A 15,428-nucleotide genomic window follows, 5' to 3' on the forward strand; every position below is an offset into this window, starting at 1 on the left:
CAGTTTTCACAATTTATTTTGCAGTGCTATAGTTCCCTCTGAGAAAGGTTTTCTCTGCCTGCTTTGAAAGGAGCAGAATTTTCTGTCTGCAGCTGGCAGATGTATCCTTTGTAGATTTGTTCAGCCAGCCTACTGATGATCTTGTGGAGCTCAGGGTTCCGTGTCCTCAGCATTTGCTCGCTTCCTTGACTTGGTCAGAAGCTTGAGCACAGGCTGTTAGGCACCAATAGCATTCCTTTGGGGCACTCACAGTGGTAGCTGCAATTTTTTGTCTCTTCCCCCTTCTCTTTCATCTGGCATGCTTGGTGGGGATTGAGGAGCAGTCCGACTGGTAGCCTGACAATTTCAGTGTAGGAGCCTGACCATTGAGTTGAGGCAGTGATCCTTTTTTGTCCAACTGCATCTTAAGGGAGCTGAAGCAGGCTGAGCACGTGGTCTATGAGTACAGGCTGTGATAGCCTATGGAGAAATCAGGAGGGAGGAGGGTTTGAAATGCTCCCACTGCGGCAATATTGAATTTCTGATTTTTTTTCTAAGTGCTCAAGCTTCTTTAAAACACCTCATTTTGCTTCAAAAGTGATAGGGATGGAGTCCATCCCTATCATGCCTTATAAGCGCAGGATGGGCAGCTAAGAGTGCCCTTGTGCCATATCGCATGGCATGTGATAGAGGGGTGAGAGCTTTGGGTTTAGCCCCTCAACAGTCCATTTTCTTCCAGGCTGCAGAGGAGGAACCCCTTCCCCAGTTTGTGGTAGCTAGAATTGACCATATAACAGATGCACTGTATGATGTAATCAGAGCCATGGGCAAAGTCTCCATTTATTCCATTTATGCCTGGCGAATGCTCTAGATTAGGTAATGGACAGGTGATTCAACCTCCAAGGCCAGTCTCAGCAGACTCTCCCTCAGGCGACAGATGCTATTTGGGAAGGACCTAGATGATCTTATGCTCAGTGTGCAAGATCGCCACATGAAATCTCTTCCAGATCCTTTCAAGGGTCCAGACTTGATTCTCTAGGAGTTGAAGGTGCCAGTGTTCAGGTTCCCACTCTGCAGTATTAGCCAAAAAGCGACAATGATGCCAGGCCAATGCCACTTCTCTCAAGATTAGGGGTTGGCTATCAGATTATGCGGAGGCCTGGGAGTAGATAACAGACTCCTGATGCTGGAAATTATCTTGAGAAGGGGTACAAGCTAGAATTCACCCACCCCCTTTCCAACTGGATTGTGGATTCGTCGGCGGGCTGACCAGAAAAAGCAGAAAAGATCCAGACCACAGTGCAAAGGTTGCTGGATATTCAAGCCATAGAGCCAGTATCCCCAGAAGACTCAGGCTCCGGCAGATACTCCATATACTTGTGCCCAAGAAAGGCTCAGAAGAGTGGAGACCCATTCTAGGTCTCAAATATGTCAATGCAGCCCTGAAAGTTACTCAATTTTGAATGGACACCGTTTGAATTGTAATTGCTAAGGTAGACCCAAGAGAGTTCTTAAGCTTCCATCAGATCTCCACATTCCAAGTTTCTGAGAGTCCATGTGTTGGAAAACCGCTATCAATTCTCAGCACTTCATTTCAGGCTATAGACAGCACCCCAAACCTTCACCAAAGTTATGGTGGTGGTCACGGCTCACCTCCGCAGAGTGGGATGACAAATGCACCCATATTTGGGTGATTGGCTGATCAGAGCCTCATCTGTGGCAGGAGAGAGAGAGCAGTAGCAACAATGGTCCAGGTGTTATAGATGCTGGGATGGATTGTACATTTCTGAAAGAGCCACCTGGTCCTGTCTTAGTCCCTGAAAGGCCGTGTCTTTCTTAGAGAGGCACACAAAAAGGTGCATCACAGACAAATCTCGGACTTGTTATCTGAGTCAGCTCCCGTGGCATGGCAGTATCTGGAAGTCCTCGGATCAATGGTGGCCTTGAGTGAAGTGGTGCCCTGGGTGAGAGCGCACATTTGTCCACTGCAGGAGGCATTGTTATCTCGGTGGTCTCCACAGAGGGACTCTGCAAACTATGCTTCCTGGGACAGCAGCAGCCAGGAGCAGTATGAGATGGTGACTCCACCCACAGCCTCTGGGGAAGGGAATCCCCCCCCTGATCAGTTCATGAATCACTCTAATAACAGATGCCAGCTTGTTCAACTGGGGGGCTCATTGCAACAGTTCCCAAGTCCAAGGACAGTGGACCTTATTTCAGTGGAGATGGTCTATTAACATACTGGAGGTCCAAACCATTTGTCTAGCACTGCAATGACTGGAGACCTTGGCAGAGGGCAAAGTAGTCAGCCTTCTCGGACAACAACACAACAGAGGCCTGTGTCAACCGGCAGGGAGGCACCAGGTGTGTTTTATTCTGTGAGGAGGCAAAAATATTCTGTTGGGCAGATATTCACTTGCAAGCCATCTTGGCACTGCACACAGCCAGAGTAGACAATATCCAGGTAGATTACCTCAGCAGACACTCTAGATCAGGAAGAATGGATGCTCTCCCCCAACGTGTTCTAGGCCATAATAGGGAAATGGGGTCAACCCATTTTCAACTTTATGGTGACAGCAAAGAACAAAAAGGCAACTCAACCAAAGAAACAAATCCAGAAGTACAAGGCTAGACACCCTTGTTCAACCTTGGCCAGAGTCTGGGCTACTTTGTGTTCCCACCATAGCTTATGGTCAGAAGGATGATTTGATTCTAGTGGTGCCAGATTGGCCAAGATACCCTTGGTACGTTGGTCTAGTCTGCATTCAGAAGGAGCAGCCTCTCAGACTTCTGGTACACCCAGACTTGTCCCTGAGACTGATTGTCTTAAATGATCCGGGTCACTTTGGTCTTATGGCCAAAGTGACCCGGATCATTCTTGAGTGCACTGCGCTAGCCCAAAAAAATGATATTTGGAAGTAGTCATTGCTACCCTCCTTAGAGCCAAAAAGCAAGTGACAATTTCTGCCTATACCAAGGCACGGTAGACACTTTAGCGCTGGTACAGTAAAGAAAATGTAGAGCCTGGCCAGGCACCAATCTTGTCCATCCTGGCATTCCTACAGGAAGGCCTTGACAAAGGCCTGGCAGTGGATTCCCTTAAAGTCCAGGTGGCAGGGCTCTCCTGCTTCCAAGAGTGAAGAAATTCCTTAGTGGCCCATCTGAATATAATCCAGTTCCTAAAACTGATGCCGCTGATTCCATCTTTAAATCTAAATATAATGTTGGAAGGGCTTAGTAGGGCTCTGTATGAGCCTTTTCAGGAAGCCTCTCTTTTAGATCTATTGGGCAAAGTGGTCTTTCTAGTAGCAATTACTTCTGCCAGAAGAGTTTCAGAATTGCAAGCATTTTCATGCAAAGAACTGTTCCTCGGGATCACAGAAGCAGGAAAAACTTTTTGTATGGTTCCCTCCTTCTTGCCGAAGATCACCTCAGCGTTTCATGTCAACCAAGAGGTTAGACTGCCATTGTTTTACCCAACAGGTTCTAAGAAGATGGACAAGGCATTTGAAGAGTTCTCTTCTGTTATCTAGAGATCACTAATTTTGCCTCTTAGATCATCTTTTCATCCTGACAAACCAGGCGAGAAAAAGCAGACCCACTTCCCAGGCTACTGTTCCAGATGGATACGTAGAGCGATATCCTCTGCACATATCAGTTGCAGAAAACAACTGCTTGTATTGTTGAAAGGCACATTCAACAAGGGTGTGGCCTCGTCCTTGGCTGAATCTTGAGCAATCTTGCTCAAGGAGATTTGTAATCAGCGACTTGGGCCATTCTGCATACTTTCACCAAATTCTATAGAGTGAACAAAGCAGCAAGGGAGGATGTCAGTTTTGACTCCTCAGTACTGCAAGCAGGCTTATCAAGCCTGCCCTACACTTTGAGGACTGCTTAGATATGTCCTTATGGTTCAGCATACCACCCCTGTTGCACTGGAAAAAAGAGATTAGGTTCTTACCTTGATATCTTTTCCAATAGATAGGGATTGTATGCTGAACTCCCCACCCTGTCAGCTTTTGATGTGCTTGCTTCCTGGTTCTATGCTTCCAGCTCAAATGTCAGCTCCCTAACTGAGTTTTTCTGTCATTCAGACTTTAGGTCTGGGAAGAGTCTGTATATAGTTTTGAGGAAGAATGTTTGGGCTTCATAAATGTTCACCCTGATAATGTTTCTTTCTTGAAATTTGTAGAAATTTATTGACTTTCTTGAAGAGTTGTTACTCTTTGTTGTTCTTCTCTAAACTTTGTTCTTATTTAACTATGTTAGAGCAGATCAGAAACATGTGTTTTGGGGGAGCTTCCCTGTGTTTCCCTTTCTCTTGCCTTTTCATTTAGAGATTTCACCAACTTTGGTACAAACTGGTGGGGGAAGCACAGCCCAGGGAGGAGAAGTGAAAAATTGTGATTGACATATTCTGTACACTGCTTGTGAGTAAGCATGGATAACCCTATCTACTAGAAAAGATATTATCAAGGTAAGAACTTAATCTCTTTTTATTATACTAGTTCTTCTGTTTGTAAATGCTCAAGTGAACACACTGCATGACCCACTTGGATGATGACCAAAACTACATCTGCCTATAAGGCACAACAAGCATGAGCAGGACCTTCTCCTTTCTTTTTTAAAGTCTAGATATGAGCTTTCGGCATAGGTATTGTTTTGCATTGTAACACTTATGAAGAAGGGACCATAGTGGTTGCACACACTCAAGTACTGAATCGTCTTGAGAATTTTTTTTTAAATTACTGATCCTATAAAACTTGCATGGTTAATACCAATTCAGACCTAGATACTGTTTTTTGTACCTAGCAAGGATTTTCACCATCTCACACACACAGCAGAGAAGTGAGAGAAGAGTCTTTCTTGCACACATCACAATCTACAAGTGACCTTGCATACATTCATAGAGAAAGCAAGAGAAAAGATACATAAGTGTGTTTCTGTGCTCACATCTCGGACACATTCATAGCAGAGAAAAAGAGTCTATATACACATTTCACTCATCAAGGGACCATTTCACAAGATAGACTCAGTGATTTCTAACTCTGTACAAAGCTTGTTTATTAGATATAATCCTTTTTTGTCTGAATAACTACAGGCTTCTACTTATTCTAATATTTCTACTGGACCAGATGAGGTTTTCTGAGGCTACACACAAGCATAAGAAAAAAGTGTGTAGTTCTGTAGAGAGTCAAAGGACCATGGATGCTGACAGTATTTGAAAGTGAGAACGCCATGTTGATTAAAGGAACTAAAGCAATGATTCCAGGCACCCTATCAGCTGGAAAACGTTTTGTTACCCAGTACCAAGCTCTGAGCTACCAAATGTCTCCTTGCTGATTTTAGGGCCCCTTTACTAAGCAAGCTGCATTAGGCATACAGTGGGATGTGCTCAGGCATCCTGGAGTAACTGCCAAATCCTGTGTATGCTAAATATGTGGTTAAAAAATATTTAAAATATATATTTATTTATTTTTTTGGGGGGTGTCAGGAGGTAGAGAAAGGGTATTCCTGTGCTAAACAGCACATCTGTATTACCACAAGCTTAGTGCTGGAAATCTGCCTACAAAATGGGTGGTGGTGTGTGTTCTTGTCATGATTTTTTTTTTTCCTGTTTCAACTGTTTATTAATTTTATAAACATCATACAGAAAGTGCATAAAATACATTACAATAAAATCTGTAAAAGCACTTCTGTTTTCTATATGAAACAATGGGCTCCTTTAAGGTGCGCTAGCATTTTTAGTGCACGCAGGATATTATCGCACGCTACGGGGCTAGAACTAACGCCAGCTCAATGCTGGCATTAGCGTCATACGCGCGGGGCAATGTAGCGTGCGCTATTCTGCGCGTTAATGCCCTAACTCAGCTTCGTAAAAGGAGCCCAATAAGTCCATTTTCCTCCCTCCCAACTCCACCCTCTCTCTCTTAATCTGGATGCGTCTTTGGAATTTCAAAGTTGACAGGATCGTATAAACCTTATTTAAAGATCTTTTATGTAAAGTTTCATGGTCCCCAAATCTTCTTAAATTTCCTGGAATCAGCTAATTCCTCTGCTAATATTTTCTCATACTGATAATACAAACAAAGAGTCTCCCACTAGAAAGGTAAATTTAAGCGATTCCATATTTCCAATTTCTCATAATCATTTGTAAGGCAACTCCAGTCATAATAAGGAGATTATCCTTATATTATTTAAGTGGACTCTTTGTCATGAGTGAAGTTCCAAGCAAAATATTTCAGTAGGATAACGATATGGGCACCTCAAGAATAGTAATTATTTTACTCCATATAGACTTCCACAAGGCTAGTATTAAGGGGCAATGAAATAGGAGGTGATCTAAGGTATCCACATCCAAATGACAATGCCAGCACCTGTTGGACTGTGTTTTATCAATTTTTTGCAATCTCACTGATTTTTTTTAAAAATAGCCATGTACTAATGGCAACATTAGTGCATACCACTTTCCAAAAGTTGTGGATCTCACTAAAATCCTTAGGATAGGCTATCATACAAAGCTGTAAATACTATCATATATACTATAGAGACGAACCAGGAATCTCAAGCGCTCACAATCAGAAGCCCAAAAATATTGTCAAGGTTGGTGACTTATTTAGTGAGCTATCATCGGCCCAGTTATGTTCTCTATAATTGTAAGTCTAATCATTAATTTATTAATTTAATTGTTTTAAATATTTTGTTTCTTTTATTTTTTCTTTTTCTTCCTTTAAAACAACTAATAAAGTAGTCTAATATTCTAAATATCCATTACCCTCTCAAATACTATTCAGGGTTACTTAGCTTTCATTTTCTTTAGCTGAAAGTGTTCTGTTTCAGTTTTTCTCCTCAATACTTTATTTCAATTTCTTCTCGACGGAAGATCTCCGTTTCGCTCTTATTAATTGAACAGGAGCTTCATCAGGGCAAACGCCAAAAAATATATCACTAAAATAAAGCATGAACATTTTAGTTTGGAAAGAACTAGTCTACTTAATCAAACTTAAAAACACTAACTGCTTGTACTAAAGAGGACTCCATGGTATCACTGAAGGGTAAACTCTTGTACTTAGGATACAATATATCTAAACCTTCCCGACCCTGCTATACTAAACAGTTCTTTAACAATTGAAAATATTGTTTTATATTTCTAATTTTAAAGATATTTTCTAACCACGCAATTATACACCTGAAACACATACAGATCCGAACATTCATACAAACTCCACGGCAGGGAAAACCTATCCCCCCACCAACATCATACCTGATACCAACGCCGATGCCACACCGGTAAATAGGCTGGAGATAAAACAAGGACTGCTCTATACAGCGACTCAAGCAATTTCAAGAGTCAATAGTCAATTCAACGCAAACCTACAGGGTTTTTAACTTAAATGAGGGCGTCTGACGTCAGTTCCGGAAAGTGACCTCACTCATCGGCAGACAAATGCCTACCCAGCCAAGCATACGTGCACTCATACATGTTAAAAACAGACCCAAAGCACCAAAGAAAAGCTATAAACTCAGCTAAATATAACAGAACCAATAGAAGATTACAGGTTTCCAACCCTGACCCAAGACATGAGACATAATACCAAACTCAAAAAAAGACCTGCCAGTTAATCGCCACATTGGTGGGGGGATAGGTTTTCACTGCCGTGGAGTTTGTATGAGTGTTCGGATCTGTATGTGTTTCAGATGTATAATTGCGTGGTTAGAAAATATCTTTAAAATTAGAAATATAAAACAATATTTTCAATTGTTAAAGAACTGTTTAGTATAGCAGGGTCGGGAAGGTTTAGATATATTGTATCCTAAGTACAAGAGTTTACCCTTCAGTGATACCATGGAGTCCTCTTTAGTACAAGCAGTTAGTGTTTTTAAGTTTGATTAAGTAGACTAGTTCTTTCCAAACTAAAATGTTCATGCTTTATTTTAGTGATATATTTTTTGGCGTTTGCCCTGATGAAGCTCCTGTTCAATTAATAAGAGCGAAACGGAGATCTTCCGTCAAGAAGAAATTGAAATAAAGTATTGAGGAAAAAAACTGAAACAGAACACTTTCAGCTAAAGAAAATGAAAGCTAAATAACCCTGAATAGTATTTGAGAGGGTAATGGATATTTAGAATATTAGACTACTTTATTAGTTGTTTTAAAGGAAGAAAAAGAAAAAATAAAAGAAACAAAATATTTAAAACAATTAAATTAATAAATTAATGATTAGACTTACAATTATAGAGAACATAACTGGGCCGATGATAGCTCACTAAATAAGTCACCAGTCTTGACAATATTTTTGGGCTTCTGATTGTGAGCGCTTGAGATTCCTGGTTCGTCTCTATAGTATATATGATAGTATTTACAGCTTTGTATGATAGCCTATCCTAAGGATTTTAGGAACATTAGTGCATGGCCAATAATACAAAAAAATACATAAAAGCTCATTTTTATGGCTGCAGTAAAAATGACCTTAGTGTGCGAGGAAAACCTGCGTAAGAATGTGCTAAAGGTCACGTTTTACTTCAGCTTAGTAAAAGGACCCCTTTATTGCCACCTTACTTATATTCTGTCATCTTTACAAATAAGCTGATTTCTTATTATTTTCCTTCTTGCCTTCTTCTGACAATCACTGTAGTGGGTGATAGTATGTGCAATATTGAGAAGGGGAGAGTGAGGAGAGGCCTTGTATAAAGTTGACTGACACTGGCATCAGTAGTGATGCAGTTGACAGTATAGGTTTTCTCATATACTGACTCAAGCTTCCAAAGTTGCAGTAGGTATAATATAGGATTTTCCAATGCTGACTTAATTATTAGGCAGACACTTAAGATGGCTGCTTCTGGGAACAACAAAAAGCAACTACTCAAAGCAAAACAATAGATCCTGACAGCCAGACAACTCAAAATATCAGCACATATTTTTACCCACTTGAAGGGTAAATAATTTTTAGTTAGCCCATTCATCTAGGTCAATTACTTCTAGAAATTGCCATTATTATGTATGTATATCAAAACAAAGTATAATATTTATAAGTGTGATATCCATCTTTACATTTTTACAGGATTGTTCTGGATGCTGATGGTGATAATCATAATTTTGAATGTAATTATGAAAATCTCAGCGGGGAGGCTACTGTCGGTGCATAAAAGATAATTTGGTGGGGGGAGGGCAAAAGGCTGCAGGTTTGCCTAAGGTATCTAATACCCTTGCTTCAGCCTTGGGATTCTCTTGTCAGGAAGCTTACTTCCACTACCCTCTTTCTTAATTATTGATCATTTGGAAAATACAGTTCTTATATGGGGAGAACCCTGGTGTTAATCACTCATCTTTCATTAGTTAAATCAGTCACATTACCTGATTACTTTAGATTTTCAGATTAGGAACTATTCTGTATTATGGCTCATTCTTATCTTATTTTATCTTACTTTCTGTGTCAGTGCTTTTTGGATATTGTTTTTGTAATTTTTTTGTTATCTTGCCTTTTTTTTTTTTTTTTTAAAGAATAAAAGACATGCATCTTTTATTATGGCTTCCTCACCCTGGGTTTGGGTTCCCACTCCATCTATTTATGCTGTGTTTATATGTCAATTGTGTCAGCAAAATAGAGATCTTTCATATTCTTTAAAGAGCTCTTTTGTCTCAGGAGTGAAATAAAATCAAAAGTTAAAAAGAGGAAATTGTCATAACTTTTATGTGTGTGGGGGGTTTAAATCTGAATGGGAGAATGAAGGTTACAAAAACATATTCTCAGAAATTATTCATGTTTTATTCAGCATCTATCTAAGGCTGCATTAACCACTCAAAGGGGCCTAGGCAAACTTCTGTGGAAGCTTTCCCCCCACACCCACAAATCCAGCAGCACTAATCCTTGGTCCAGCAGTGCTGCTTGCTTTTCTTCCTGAAAATAAAAAGATGCATAAAAGTACAGAGCCGCCATTAGTGTATACAGTACTATCTTTGGCTCTAACATCCTGCCCCTCAGAAACAAGAAGTGATATAAGTGGCAGGGCCAGCTGAACTTTTAGTGGTGTGAACTGACAGCAATTCTGCACCTTTATGCCACTTTTTATCCCTGAGAAGCAGTTGGAGGGAAGGAAGATGCTGGACTGAAGTAGGCTTTGTGCTCAAGGCTGCTTTTACTTATGAGTTCCATAATGAGTTGGGCTCAAGATAGCTGCCCCCCTTTTTCCACTAGTAAAAGTAACCCTACTTCTAGTGCAATGTGTCTAGTGGTCCTGAACACTAGGGTTTTGCATCTGAACCCACAAGTTGCTTGCAGAATGCTACCAATCATCTTTTTTTAAATAATTATTTGATTTTCATTTAAGTACATAATTGTGCTTAACAGGAAATATAAAGAAATTAATACAACCAATTAACTATTGGATTTAAAAATTATAAATCAAGCCAAAACTGGCTTAAGAAACAATTATACCTTAATACTTAGTCCACAGATAAAGTAGAAGAGAGGAAAGAGACAAGAAAGAAATTCTTCCAGGAACGAAAACAACTTAACAATATTATTAAAGGAAATTAAAGCGAATTATACAGACTTGAGTTATTCTATCATTCACTGAGGTGCAAAGGAAATCCCTTTCCCTTCTAAAAAGAAACGTAGCTGATCAGGGTCATAGAAGATATACTTATTATTCTGGAACAATACAAAACACTTTCAGGGAAACCTTAACTGAAAAGAGGCACCCAAAGAAATCACTTTATCACGATGTCAATCATCTTTTAAACTATGCCTCTTTCCCATGGAGCTGCTTCTACCTGTTCAGTTTTTTTCTACAACCAAGTTGCTCAGAAGTGTTTCTGCTCTATTCTGCGGTTTTATTCTTTTTGGGTATTTTTTCAAAGTACTGTGGAACCTTGGTTTACGAGCTTAATTCGTTCCAGAAGCATGCTCGTAAACCAAATTGCTCATATATCAAAGCGAGTTTCCCCATAGAAAGTAAGGGAAACTCGCTTGATTCATTCTCACCCCCCACCCCCCCCGAGGCCAGCAACACTGCTTTATCCCCCTGAGAACAGGCATTGCTCCTCCTGCTCAAGAAGGCCCCCCCCCGTGTGATCCGGAATCCCCCCGCCACGATTCGGCACCCCCCCCCCTATCCGGCATCACCCACGTGATCCAGCACCCCCCACCCACCCGAACACTTCGCTTACCCTCCATCTGTCACCGGTACCAACGCACAGGACATGCCGGTGCTGGAGCCCAAAGATCTGAAGTCCTTTTTGTTGGGCCTTGAGCATCTGCGCATGCTCAAGGCCTTCAAGTACCCGCTGTCTCCGAGATTCTCGGAGAGACCAGGAACTCGAAGGCCTTGAGCATGCGCAGATGCTCAAGGCCCAGCAAAAAAGGACTGCAGATCTTTGGGCATTGGCATGTCCTGTGCGTTGGTGCCGGTGTCAGATGGAGGGTAAGCGAAGTGTTCGGGTGGGTGGAGGGGGGGGTTGCCGGATCGCAGGGGGGGTGCCCATACATCGAGGCAAGCTCGGTTTGCGAGGCACCAATTTTTGCTGTATTTGGATGGAGGCTTGGTGCCCAGATGTTCCCACTTGTTAGAACCCCTGCCTGAGAGACGATGCAGATTTGCACTATGGAAGTCTGCTGCAAGCAGGATCAGACCTCGGGGATACCTAGCTAGCCAGCCTGCTTTTGTATATTTTGAGCTCAGGGATCATACCCTGCATAGCTGCTCACATCCTTGATTTATCAAGAGTTTGAGCACAGGCCGTTTGGCTCCTTCTCAGCTTGGCCAACATTAATAGTGGGCTGACTGCATGGTCCTCTCCCCCTTTGCGGTGCAAGGTTTTCGGGGGGTTGAGGATCAGACTGACCTCAGTCCCACTGAAGACCAAGTTTGTCCAGTGAACCTGTGAGGCAGAGTTCTTCACCATTTATCCCAGCTACATTCCTGAGCTCAAGCAAGCAGGCAGGCACATGGCACAGTGAGTAAGGCTATTAAAGCCTAGGGGGAATTGGGGGGGGGGGTGTCTCAAACTAAAATTTAAAGGTTTCTGCAGCCAAAGGTCCTCCACCTCTAAAAACACTTTCCCTGCAATTTTTGTACTTCAGGGAAGTCCCCAGGGGTCGTTTTTTGGCGTGAATTTACTGGTGGCATGGCTATCTTGAATTTTAAACAATCTTTTTTTCTAAAGAATCCATATGCCTCAAAACCCCTCAATTTTACTTAACATCATCAGAGATGGACTTCTTCAGGCCTTCCTACCCCTATATCATGCCAGGTTTGTGCTGGATGGCCAGCTGAGGAGCATCTATGCCCTGCACAGGTAAGGGGCAGGAGCCTTGAGCTTTGGGTCCTCCAGGGTTGGGGATCTGCAGGAGGCTTGTTCCCAAGGGAAGAGACCCTTTCCAGAGCCCTCCAAAGGTGCATTGTCCAAGCACAGACACACGGTGGCTGAGGAGCCCAGGAGGATCGGTAGGGACTCATTGCTGAGGTCCGCAAAACCCCCAATACAAGGCTTCACCCTGAATTTTGGTGGAATAATTGTCAATAATTTCTGTAGTCTGTCTCTGTGTTTAAATCATAGAGTTGTAAAGTGTTCAAACCATGTACTGTATAGTCCATTGTTCCACTCATGGGCGTTGGAACGGGGTGGTGAGGGGCACAAGGGCCATGGCCTCACCAAAAATTGCCCAGGCTGACCACCAATTCCTCCCTGCCGCCGCCTGCCGCCAGCTCTATTCAATTATCCCCATTGCTGTCGCAACTCCAGGTAAGGAAGAGCCAGGCCCACAAGCCTTCCCCCTGATGTCAATTCTGATGTCGGAAAGAAGGTCCGGGTCAGCCAAGCAGTGACCTTCTCTCCAACATCAGAATTGGCGTCAGGGGGGGGGGGAAGGCTTGTGGGCCAGCGGCATGCAATCGCTGCACGTGCCTGGCCCTTCTCTGTTATTGGAAGCGGGGAAAGAAAAGTTTGTGTGCAGGTCACAGGTTTTGGCGCCAGATTTCAGATGCAGTTGCGAGAGTGAGCGGGTGCTAAGAGAGGGATCGGTGACTCGCAGGAGAGGACTTTCGTGATGTCACTGAATGCTGAATGAAAGGAAGCTGAGGCAACTAGTGGTAGCGTGTTATCGCCACATGGAGGTATGTGCTCCTACTGGAAGTATTTCAAGTGCTGTAGAGCAAAGTGCAAAGTGAGCGAAGCAATTGGCTGTATTGCTTTGACGGATTCAGTGAGCGGACTGCTGGGCACGATGGACCTCAGGTCTGACCCAGCGAAGGCATTGCTTATGTTCTTATGAATCTGATTGAATTCTTTGATTGGGTGACTGGAGAATTGGATCAAGGGCATATGCGTAACGTGACCATTTATTTTTTCATCAAAATGGGGCATCTATTAATATTCAGTCCCGCCCCCAATCCCACCCTAGCCCCGCCCCCAATTTCTTCCATTCATTTTTCATGTACACACAATATCTTATTTCATAATGGTGACCATAAAATTAAAAAAAAAACACAAAGCACCCTATACGCAGAGAAAATGTTAATTATCATTTATATTTGGGGGGGTTTCAAAGATGTCACCTCATTAACTATAGAAAAATAGACAAATAGTGCAAAATATAGTCAGCAGCTATAAATTCTCAAAACTGACACATTTTGATCACTAAATTGAAAATAAAATCATTTTTCCTACCTTTGTTGTCTGGTAATTTCATGAGTCTCTGGTTGCATTTCCTTCTGACTGTGCATCCTTTTTTTCATTTCTTTCTGCACTCCGGCCCAACAATTGTCCCTTTCTATTCCCTCCCTCCTTCCTATGTCCTTGGTGCCCCCAGTTCCTCCTTCCTATGTCCTTAGTGTCCCCAGCGCCTCCTTCCTATGTCCTTATTGCCCCTTCCTATGTCCTTAGTGCCCCCAGTGCCTCCTTCCTATGTCCTTAGTATCCCCAGCACCTCCTTCCTATGTCGTTAATGACTCCAGCACCTCCTTCCTATGTCCTTAGTGCCCCTTCCTATGTCCTTATTGCCCCCAGATCCAGTGTCAGTTCTCCTTTGTACCTTTGTTCCAGGTCTCCCTCTCTCTCCTTCCTCTGTTATGATCTTGCCTCTCTCTCTGCTCTTCCTCGAGGGTCTCTCCCCCTCTGTCTGCACCTCCCATAGTCCTGCTTCTGCCTCCTGTCTTTCCCCTTTGGTCCAGGCCTTTATCTCTCTAGTCTTTCTTCTACTTACAACCCCCCCCTTTCTCTGCCTCTTTCTCTCCTTCCTTCCTTCCTCCCTATGTCCCCCTCACTGCCTTCTAGCCTTTGTCCCACCCCCTCCCAAAAAGCCTGCCTACCTCCCCTAAAACCTGCCTGCCTACCTCCCCCAGAGCCAGCCGATCTACCTGCCTGCCTACCTCCCCCAGAGCCAGCCTGCCAGCCTACCTCCCCCAAAGCCTTCCTGGCAGCCTGCCTCCCCCAAAGCCAGCCTGCCTACCTCCCCCAAAGCCAGCCTGCCAGCCTATCTCCCCCAAAGCCAGCCTGTCTGCCTACCTACCTCCCCCAGAGCCAGCCTGCCTGCCTGCCTTCCTCCCACAGAGCCAGCCTGCCTGCCTACCTCCCCCAGAGCCAGCCTGCCTGCCTACCTCCCCCGAAGCCAGCCTGCCTGCCTCCCCCAGAGCCAGCCTACCAGCATACCTCCCCCAAAGCCAGCCAGCCTACCTCCCCCAAAGCCAGTCCTCCTGCATCCCCTCAAAGCCAGCCAGCCAGCCTGTCTACCTCCTTCTCTCCCTACCATGGAAAAAAAAAGCCTCTCTCTAGGCCTGATTTAAACCTCCCCCCCCCCCAGTCCACCAGCGCTGCTCCTCTGCTTACCTCCGTGCTGCTAATCACGCCCAGAAATCTTCCCGTTGTCAATTCTGACATCGGAGAGGACATCTGGGCCAGTCAGGCAGCGATTGGCTGACCTGGAAAGTCCTCTCCGATGTCAAAATTGATGTCGGGAAGAAGGCTTCTGGCCGCGATTAGCAGCATGGAGGTAAGCAGAGAAGCAGCTGCGGCGGACCTTGAGGGAGGCTTTTTTTTTTTTTTTTGGTGTGGCAGGGAGGGACAGGAAGCGATCACCTGTCCCATTGTCCCCGCGCACAGCTTCGGGACGCTGTCCCTAAAAATGGGACATTTTGGCATCCTGAAGCTGTGTGTGGGGACAACAGGACAGGGGATCAAAAAATGAGACTGTCCCATTCAAAACGGGACATATGGTCACCTTACATATGCTAGACCTAATTTATTTAGATTTCAGCAAAGCCTTTGACACAGTTCCTCATAGAAGGCTCTTGAACAAACTTGACGGGCTGAAATTAGGAAACAAAGTGGTGAACTGGATTAGAAACTGGTTGACGGACAGACACCAGAGGGTGGAGTTTAATGGAATTCACTTGGAGGAGGGAAAAGTGAGTAGTGGAGTCCCTTGGATCGGTGCTGGGGCCAATCCTGT

Source organism: Geotrypetes seraphini, chromosome 10 (genome assembly GCF_902459505.1).
Source record: "Geotrypetes seraphini chromosome 10, aGeoSer1.1, whole genome shotgun sequence".
Classification (NCBI taxonomy): Eukaryota; Metazoa; Chordata; class Amphibia; order Gymnophiona; family Dermophiidae; genus Geotrypetes; species Geotrypetes seraphini.